The sequence below is a fragment of the Ahaetulla prasina genome, chromosome 7, assembly GCF_028640845.1.
Source record: "Ahaetulla prasina isolate Xishuangbanna chromosome 7, ASM2864084v1, whole genome shotgun sequence".
NCBI lineage: Eukaryota > Metazoa > Chordata > Lepidosauria > Squamata > Colubridae > Ahaetulla > Ahaetulla prasina.
The window spans coordinates 48,684,509-48,693,655 of NC_080545.1; positions in this window are offsets into that span (position 1 = coordinate 48,684,509).

Here is a 9,147-nt window from a genome sequence, read left to right on the forward strand (position 1 = left end):
CTCACATTGGGGGTGGCACTCTGGATCTTATTTTTATCTCTGGTCAGTGGTTGAAGGATCTGGATTTGAGAGATGTAGTCATAGAACCTATGTCATGGTCAGATCACTCTCTCCTTCGCCTGGACTTTCTGACCGCCACTCAACACCGCAGGGAGACGGAGCCACAACGTTGGTTCCGTCCCAGGCGCCTGATGGACCCGGAGAGGTTCCGGACGGAGCTTGGGCCACTTCCTGAGGGTCTGGCTCACGGCACGGCAGAGGAACTAGCCGCAGCCTGGCAACGGGCTGCGGCTGGGGCTTTAGACCGTGTCGTGCCTCTGCGGCCTCTGACCCGGCGCAGATCCCAACCGGCTCCTTGGTTCTCCGAGGAGCTGAGAGGGATGAAACGCCGGAGAAGACACCTAGAGAGCTCCTGGAGGTCTAGCCGTTTAGAGGCTGATCGGACACTAGTTAGGTCCTATACTAGGACCTACCTAGTGGCACTGAGGGAAGCGAGGCGTTGCTACGCCTCCTCCCTCATTGCGTCGGCAGATAACCGCCCAGCCGCCCTGTTTCGGGTGACCCGTTCCCTCCTTCACCAGGGGGAGCGGGATGACCCGTTGCAGGGACGTGCTGAGGAGTTTAACGGTTATCTATACGATAAAATCGTTCAGCTTCGAGACGGTCTAGACCAAAATTGCGACGATTCAGATGAGGCATCTGAGGGTGGTCTTGGTGACATTTTCTGGGATGAGTTTGACCCTGTGGCTCCTGAGGACATGGACAGGTAGGCTGAATGCCACCACGTGTTTACTGGACCCGTGCCCCTCCTGGCTGGTGCTGGCCACTCAGGAGGTGACACGAGGCTGGCTCCAGGCGATTACGAGTGCCTCCTTGTTGGAGGGAGTCTTTCCGGCCGCCTTGAAAGAGGCGGTGGTGAGGCCCCTCCTCAAGAAGCCCTCCCTGGACCCGGCTGTCTTAGGTAATTATCGTCCGGTCTCCAACCTTCGCTTCGCGGCGAAGGTTGTAGAGAGTATGGTGGCATATCAGTTTCCCCTGCACCTGGATGAAACTGTCTATCTAGACCCGTTCCAGTCCGGTTTCCGGCCCGGCTACAGCACGGAGACGGCTTTGGTCGCGTTGGTGGATGATCTCTGGAGGGCCAGGGATAGGGGTTGTTCCTCTGTCCTGGTCCTATTAGACCTCTCAGCGGCTTTTGATACCATCGACCATGGTATCCTGCTGCGCCGGTTGGAGGGATTGGGAGTGGGAGGCACCGTTTATCGGTGGTTCTCCTCCTATCTCTCCGACCGGTCGCAGACGGTGTTGACAGGGGGGCAGAGGTCGGCCCCGAGGCGCCTCACTTGTGGGGTGCCGCAGGGGTCGATTCTCTCGCCCCTTCTGTTCAACATCTATATGAAGCCGCTGGGTGAGATCATCAGTGGCTTCGGTGTGAGGTACCAGCTGTACGCTGATGACACCCAGCTGTACTTTTCCACACCGGCCACCCCAATGAAGCTATCAAGTGCTGTCCCGGTGTTTGGAAGCCGACGGGTCTGGATGGGGAGAAACAGGCTCAAGCTCAATCCTTCCAAGACAGAGTGGCTGTGGATGCGGCATCCCGGTACAGTCAGCTGAGTCCTCGGCTGACTGTTTGGGAGAGTCACTGGCCCGATGGAGAGGGTGCGCAATCTGGGCGTTCTCCTGGATGAACGGCTGTCTTTTGAAGATTATTTAACAGCCGCCTCCAGGAGAGCTTTCCACCAGGTTCGCCTGGTGCGCCAGTTGGGCCCCTTTCTAGACCGGGATGCCTTATGCACGGTCACTCACGCCCTCGTGACATCTCGCCTGGATTATTGCAATGCTCTCTACATGGGGCTCCCCTTGAGGGGCATCCGGAGGCTCCAGTTAGTTCAGAATGCAGCTGCGCGGGTGATAGAGGGAGCCCCTCGTGGCTCCCGTGTTACACCTATCCTGCGCAGACTGCACTGGCTACCTGTGGCCTTCCGGGTGCGCTTCAAGGTGCTGGTGACAATCTTTAAAGCGCTCCATGGCATAGGGCCGGGCTATTTACGGGACCGCCTACTGCTACCAAATACCTCTCACCGACCCGTGCGCTCTCACAGAGAGGGACTCCTCAGGGTGCCGTCAGCTAGGCAGTGCCGTCTGGCGACACCCAGGGGAAGGGCCTTCTCTGTGGGGGCTCCCACCCTCTGGAACGAACTCCCTCCAGGACTTCGCCAACTTCCGGACCTCCGAACCTTTCGTCGCGAGCTTAAAACACACTTATTTATCTGCGCGGGACTGGATTAGATTTTAAAGTTATGGGTTTTAAGGGGTTTTTATTATTTATACTATTTTAAATTTCGGGCAATAGAATAAGTTTTTTAATTGTTTTTTAATCTGTATTTATATGTATTTTAACTGCCTGTGAACTGCCCTGAGCCCTTAGGGAGATAGGGCGGTATATAAATTTGAAAAATAAATAAATAAAATAAATAAATTTACTAAATAAATTTATATGGCCGCCCAAATTAATTCTGCTGACTCTGGGTGGCTTACCACATTAAAATCCATAACATCTACAACACCAGCAACACCACCACATAGCAGCAATGTATTAGCCACTTGATTGGCTTTGTATTAGTCTGGGGTTCCCATATAAATGTAATATGTAAATTATAATAATCTAATAATTGTTTAATTTTTTATTTTTCTGAACACATGAAATCACAGCCCTACGTTAAATCTTGGCTAGCCAACCAAGAGACAGATAATATATGCAGATAGCAGCAACCAGCTCAAGAGTTTAAAAGAATATTTTGTCTTATTGGTGTTCTATGCAAAATGCAAAACCTTACAGATAAGCAATGGTGCTGGTTCCATTGTTATAAGAAAATACGATAGGATGAGGAATTCTAGAGAATGATATTGGAACTTCTGTTTGACTTCTGTTGTTCATGCCTTCTTGTTTGAATCAATGCAATGCACTCTACATGAGGCTGCTCTTAAAAATTATTCAGAAGTTACAACTGAAGTCAAGTAGGGCAGCTCAAGAAGTTAAGGGCACATCCTCTTTTTCCTAACAACTACTTTGCTGTAGGAACTGATTGTTGGTTCAGTTCTGAGTGCAATTTAAGATACTGGTTCTCCTCTTTAAAGTTTCATGGGGTTCAGAACCCAGATATCTTCAAGACTATCTGCTCCCAGCCATCTCTATCCATCCAACAAGAGATGGGGAGAAAGAATGGTCATTTAGGGTTTCTGCTTTAACACAGTATAGAGCAGTGGAGCCAGAAAGGCAAGCATTTCCCATTGCTGCCTGCTTTCTATGGAACATCATTCCTCCAGATTTAGGGCAGCACAAAGATTAAGATCTTATATAAAATACAAATTAGATGGACATGACCTTATAGATGACCCTCACTCTGTCAAGGACCTTGGAGTACTCATTTCTAAAGATCTAAGTGCCAGAGCCCACTGTAACAACATTGCCAAAAAGGCACTAAGAGTTGTTTACCTAATCTTGTGTAGCTTCTTCTCTGGTAATATTGTACTACTAACTAGAGCATACAAAACATTTGCTAGATCAATTCTTGAATACAGCTCATCTGTCTGGAACCCGCACTGCATACCGGACACAAATACAATCCAGAGAGTCCAGAGATATTTTATGATAAGAGTCCTCCACTCCTCTACCCGCAATAAAATACCTTATGCCACCAGACTCCAAATTTTGGGCTTAGACAACTAAGAACTATGCCAACTTCAGTCTGACCTAAGCATAGTACATAAAATTATCTACCGCAATGTCCTACCTGTCAATGACTACTTCAACTTCAACCACAACAATACACGAGCATATAATAGATACAAACTCAAGGTAAACCGCTCCAAACTTGATTGCAGAAAATATGACTTCAGTAACAGAGTGGTCAATGCCTGGAATGCACTACCTGACTCTGTAGTTTTCCAGACCCCCAAGACTTTAAGCTTAAACTGTGTACTGTTGACCTCACCCCATTCCTAAGAGGTCTGTAAGTGGCGTGCACAGTGGTGGGATTCAGCCAGTTCGCACCTATTCGTGGGAACCAGTTGTTAACTTTCTAAGCAGTTCGGAGAACCGTTGGTTGGAAGAAATCTTATTTTGTTTCTTTTTCCACTTTACAGGGCTAATCCTGTAAGGAAGGCAGGAAAGAAACATTCTGGTGGTGTTTCTAGCCTAATCTTTATTGCCCTGTTTACAGAAACTGCCTCTCTGGTTAACCCTTGTAACAGCTAAGACAAAACGCCCATCAGCATGAGATGACGTGAGTTGGCCACACCCACACGGTCACATGATCACCGAGCCATGCCTACCCAGCTGGTCATTACGGCAGAGAACTGGTTGTTAAATTATTTGTATCCCACCACTGGGCGTGCATAAGTGCACCTGTGTGCCTACCATCCCTGTCCTAATATTCCTTTTTACTTACTCTTTTCATGTATCCAAATTATGTTTATACTTTTACCTGTTATCTTATATATGATTGATTGATTGACTAAATAAATAAATAAATAAAACAAAACAAAACAAAACAAAATAAAATAAAATAAAATAAAATCTGGCTTTTCCAGGAAATCTTTGGGCTGCAATTGTGTGTCAGGTTCCCCATCCCACTCCTGCTCCACCTGATATTAGTTATTTCAGATGATTTTCTTCAATATGATATGATTGTTATTACATTGTTATGATTTATGGTAGATGATATTATATTTTAAGTTGCAATTGGATTGAAGACTACTTACAGATATATGAATGAATGAATGAATGATCCCATCATTCATTTGGAAAATTGATTTAATCATTACTACTTTTTGTTCTCGTGAATAGATCAATGTCATTATAATTTAAGCCTTCTCTTTGTGAATGTTGCATAAATGCATTCTCTTTTGTATTTGTTTTCTTCTCCTTCTTATTCCTTAAATTAATAAAATGAATACTTTTTATCCTGATTTAAATTATGGTTTTTATTATTATATTTTAATTGTTCTAATTTAGGTTACATTAATTCAATATGAATAATATATACATTTATAACCACACTATTCTCTTTCAGAATAACTAAAAGACCAGATTACATTAACCCAGTCACGGTACTTCTTCATACCTTTCTATCTTAGCATACCAAACTAGCATCCAACAGGTCTATGTATTATTTTATTTAGATCTTTAAAGTTTCATGTCTCTTTTTCAGGTTGTCAACAACGTCTATATAATCTATTATACTATCTGCAAAACCAACATAACCCTAACCATGAACCTTGTGATGTCACCACAAGCATTCCTTGTGTCTTTTTTTAAAACTAAATACAATAAACAAAGAAAGGAACTTCTCATATCTTTGCTTTTTGGATACCCAGTCTAATGTAGAACATATTGAGGTAGGCTCTTATTCACTGTCGGCTGTGATAGTTTATTGGGTCATTGTGGGCCAGTCTTTCTTAGCCAAGCCTATACCACAGAGTTTTTGCATGGAAAAAGAAAGTCCTGTACTGAACCTTGAGCTAAGTGCATACCAAAACAATCTATTTCTGCTACTTATTGTTCAGTGCTGAACTACTAAGCATTTTATTTATTCTTATAAGTGCTCTATTTCATCATATACAATACACATTCAACAGATTTCTGTTCAAAAAGTTTTTATTGGTCAAAAAAGGTATATACAAATACATATCAGGTATGGCAAATTTTCATTTTTCTTATCCTAGATAAGAATTTTACTCAAATTTTTTAACACATACAACAGCCATATGGCAAGCAGGTGACACGAAGTAGCTAAGTTTACAAATCTTACATACGCAATAAAGAAGGGTCAAGAATAAACAGAATATCATACAAAAGAGAATAAGGAAAACCAACACAATACCAAATATCTTTATCACTTCCTAGTTTTGGATCTCAGAACTCTGGGTTCAGCCTAACCCAACTCCAGGGCCGCAACAGCGGCAGCCGCCACCGCCCCATGGTCTATAACCTCCCCTTCTTCAATTCCTGGGTCATCTGATTCCTGGGGGGCTTTGTTCCTCCACGTAGGCCGTAGCCTCCGCAAGTGTACTAATTCTTTTCCTAATGCCCTCCCGGAAAATCATCAATCCCTCTGGCATCAGCCATCTGAAGCCCACTCCCTTCTGGTACAATTTGCTTGACAAAAAGTAATATTTCTTTCTCATTTCACGTACCTGTCTGGGAATCTGCCTCAGAATGGCTATCTCCCTGCCCCTGTAATTCAATGCCCCACTCCTATGTTTTCTAAGAATTTCATCTCTCGTCTCTCTTCTCACAAATTTGACATGAACCTCTCTGGGAACTGCATGCGTGCGTGCATATTGTGAATTAACTCTATAAACTCGATCCAGATCCCAATTCATGAAATCAGCACCTCTCCCAAGAAATTCTCCCAACAATTTAGTCACAACATCTCTCAAATCTTCTTGGTCCACTTCTTCCAAATTTTGAAACCTAAGGAAATAAGACATTTTATCCATCTGTAGTCCAAGCACAACATTGCCTGTCGTCTCCTCTCTTTTCTGCACTGCCCGCATCTCACCCTCCAGACCTTCCACTTTCTGCTTGTTTTCTGCTGAGACTTGTTGAGTATCCTTTAAATCCTTTTGAATAGTCACAATTTCTGCTCTTATTTCCGTTTGGCCTCTTTGCAAATCATCCAGTTTCTTGTCCATATTGGATAACTTTTCCAGAATTCTCCATCTCTCCAGCAGTTGGTCTCTGACCTTGCCATTTGGAAAAAAATTCAAAATCCTCAGGGAAGCACAGTATCCTTTTATTTTCCCCCGGATCCACCAGGGGGGCACTCACAGGAGCAACGAGTCCAGAGTACAGTTAGTCAACCAGGAAGCCGAAGGGAAGTGATGTCATCAAGATTCTCATAGTGAAGGCGGAAGCTGGACGCCACCACTGTTCCCCAGAGGGAGGGGGGGCCTCAAACCCTCCCTCCTAAATTTCTCCATCACCTCTTCTCTCCAGAGCTGCACAAAACCAGGAATCATCTTATTTTAAGTTCTCCTCTCCAGAATGACTCGTGCTCCTTCCAGCCGCAGGGGAGAAAACCCCCGCACTCCGGAGCACTCCACTGCCACCGATATCCCTTCCTTCTCCATTCCTCAATTCTTCTCCGTTCCCTGTTCACCACCAGGCTGCTGCAGTTATAAATCCAAAGCCCCGGTGTCACCGGGCACAGCGGCCCAGGCGACGACCAAAGTAATGGCCGTGGCCCGTGGCCTCCGAACCCCGCCGAGCCTAGGACGCGCCAGCATCGGTCCCCCCAGTCCTGTATGTCGGCTGGGAGACCCCTGGCGAGCCGTCCGTGCGGCAGGTGTCCTTTTCGGAACACCTGGCCCCTGGGGGCCTCGGCGGCGGCCGGATTCGGGCGCTGGGGGCAAGAGAAGCCTCCAGACGACCCGTTGCCCCTGGACACCGGAAGTCGTCTCCTCATTCAACAGATTTCAATTCCATATTTCCATAAAACATTCCATTGTTTAAGCCTATTAGCTATCATATACGTTATCTAAATCAACACTTATATAATAAACTTTCTCACATTTACAAATTTCTCAATGACGTCCTGAAGAACAAATCTTGGCTATTCACACCTTCTTCCTGGTGTAAAGCCAAACTGATCATTGTTACCATTCAGAGGTGGTATTCAGCAGGTTCTAACCAGTTCTGGAGAACTGGTAGCAGAAATTTTGAGTAGTTCAGAGAACCGGTATATACTACCTCTGACTGGCCCTGCCCCATCTATTCTCTGCCTCCTGAGTCCCAGCTGATCAGGAGGGAATGGGGATTTTGCAGTAACCTTTCCTGGAGTGGGGAGGGAATGGAGATTTTACAGTATCTTTCCCCTGCCATGCCCACCAAGCCACAGCCACCAAGCCATACCACTCCCACCAAGCCATGCCCACAGAACAGGTAGTAAAACATTTTGAATCCCACCACTGTTAACATTGTAGCCTTTCCATCATAATTCTTTTTTGACGTAATTGGTAAATTATTCACATGGAGTTTTTACATTTTATTTTTCTATCTTATTTTCAATATGGAAAATGCTAACACTATCATTCCTAATTTGCATTAACAGTGGGCTAGCATCAAGATATATTTAGTGTTAATATCACTTTATAATAAATAGAATAGAATAGAATAGAATAGAATAGAATAGAATAGAATAGAATAGAATAGAATAGAATAGAATAGAATAGAATTTTTATGGGCCAGGTGTGATTGGACACACAAGGAATTTGCCTTGGTGCATATGTTCTCAGTGTACATAAAAGAAAAGATACCTTCATCAAGAATCATTTAATTTAATGATAGTCATAGGGTATAAACAAGCAATCAGGAAACAGTATCAATATAAATCGTAAGGATACAAGCAACAGAATTATAGTCATACAGTCATAAGTGGAAGGAGATAGGTGATGGGAACAATGAGAAGATTAATAGTAGTGCAGACTTAGTAAATAGTTTGACAGTGTTGAGGGAATTATTTGTTTAGCAGAGTGATGGCGTTCGGGAAGAAACTTTTTCTTGTATCTAGTTGTTCTGGTGTGCAGTGCTCTGTAGCATCGTTTTGAGAGTAGGAGTTGAAACAGTTTACATCCAGGATGTGAGGGGTCTGTAAATATTTTCACAGTCCTCTTTTTGACTCATGCAGTATACACATCCTCAATGGAAGGCAAGTTGGTAGCAATTGTTTTTTCTGCGGTTCTAATTATCCTCTGAAGTCTATATCTGTCTTGTTGGGTTGCAGAACCAAACCCGACGTTATAGAGGTGCAGATGACAGACTCAATAATTCCTCTGTAGAATTGGATCAGCAGCTCCTTGGGCAGTTTGCGCTTTCTCAGTTGGCGCAGAAAGAACATTCTTTGTTGTGCTTTTTTGATGATGTTTTTGATGTTAGCTGTCCATTTTAATGCCTTGGTAAGATTATAGAGAAGAGAAGAGAAGAGAAGAGAAGAGAAGAGAAGAGAAGAGAAGAGAAGAGAAGAGAAGAGAAGAGAAGAGAAGAGAAGAGAAGAGTTAGAAGGAATCTTGGAGGTCTTCCAGTCCAACTCCCTGCTTAGGCAGGAAACCACTGTTTCACTGATTAAGTTGTTCCACTGA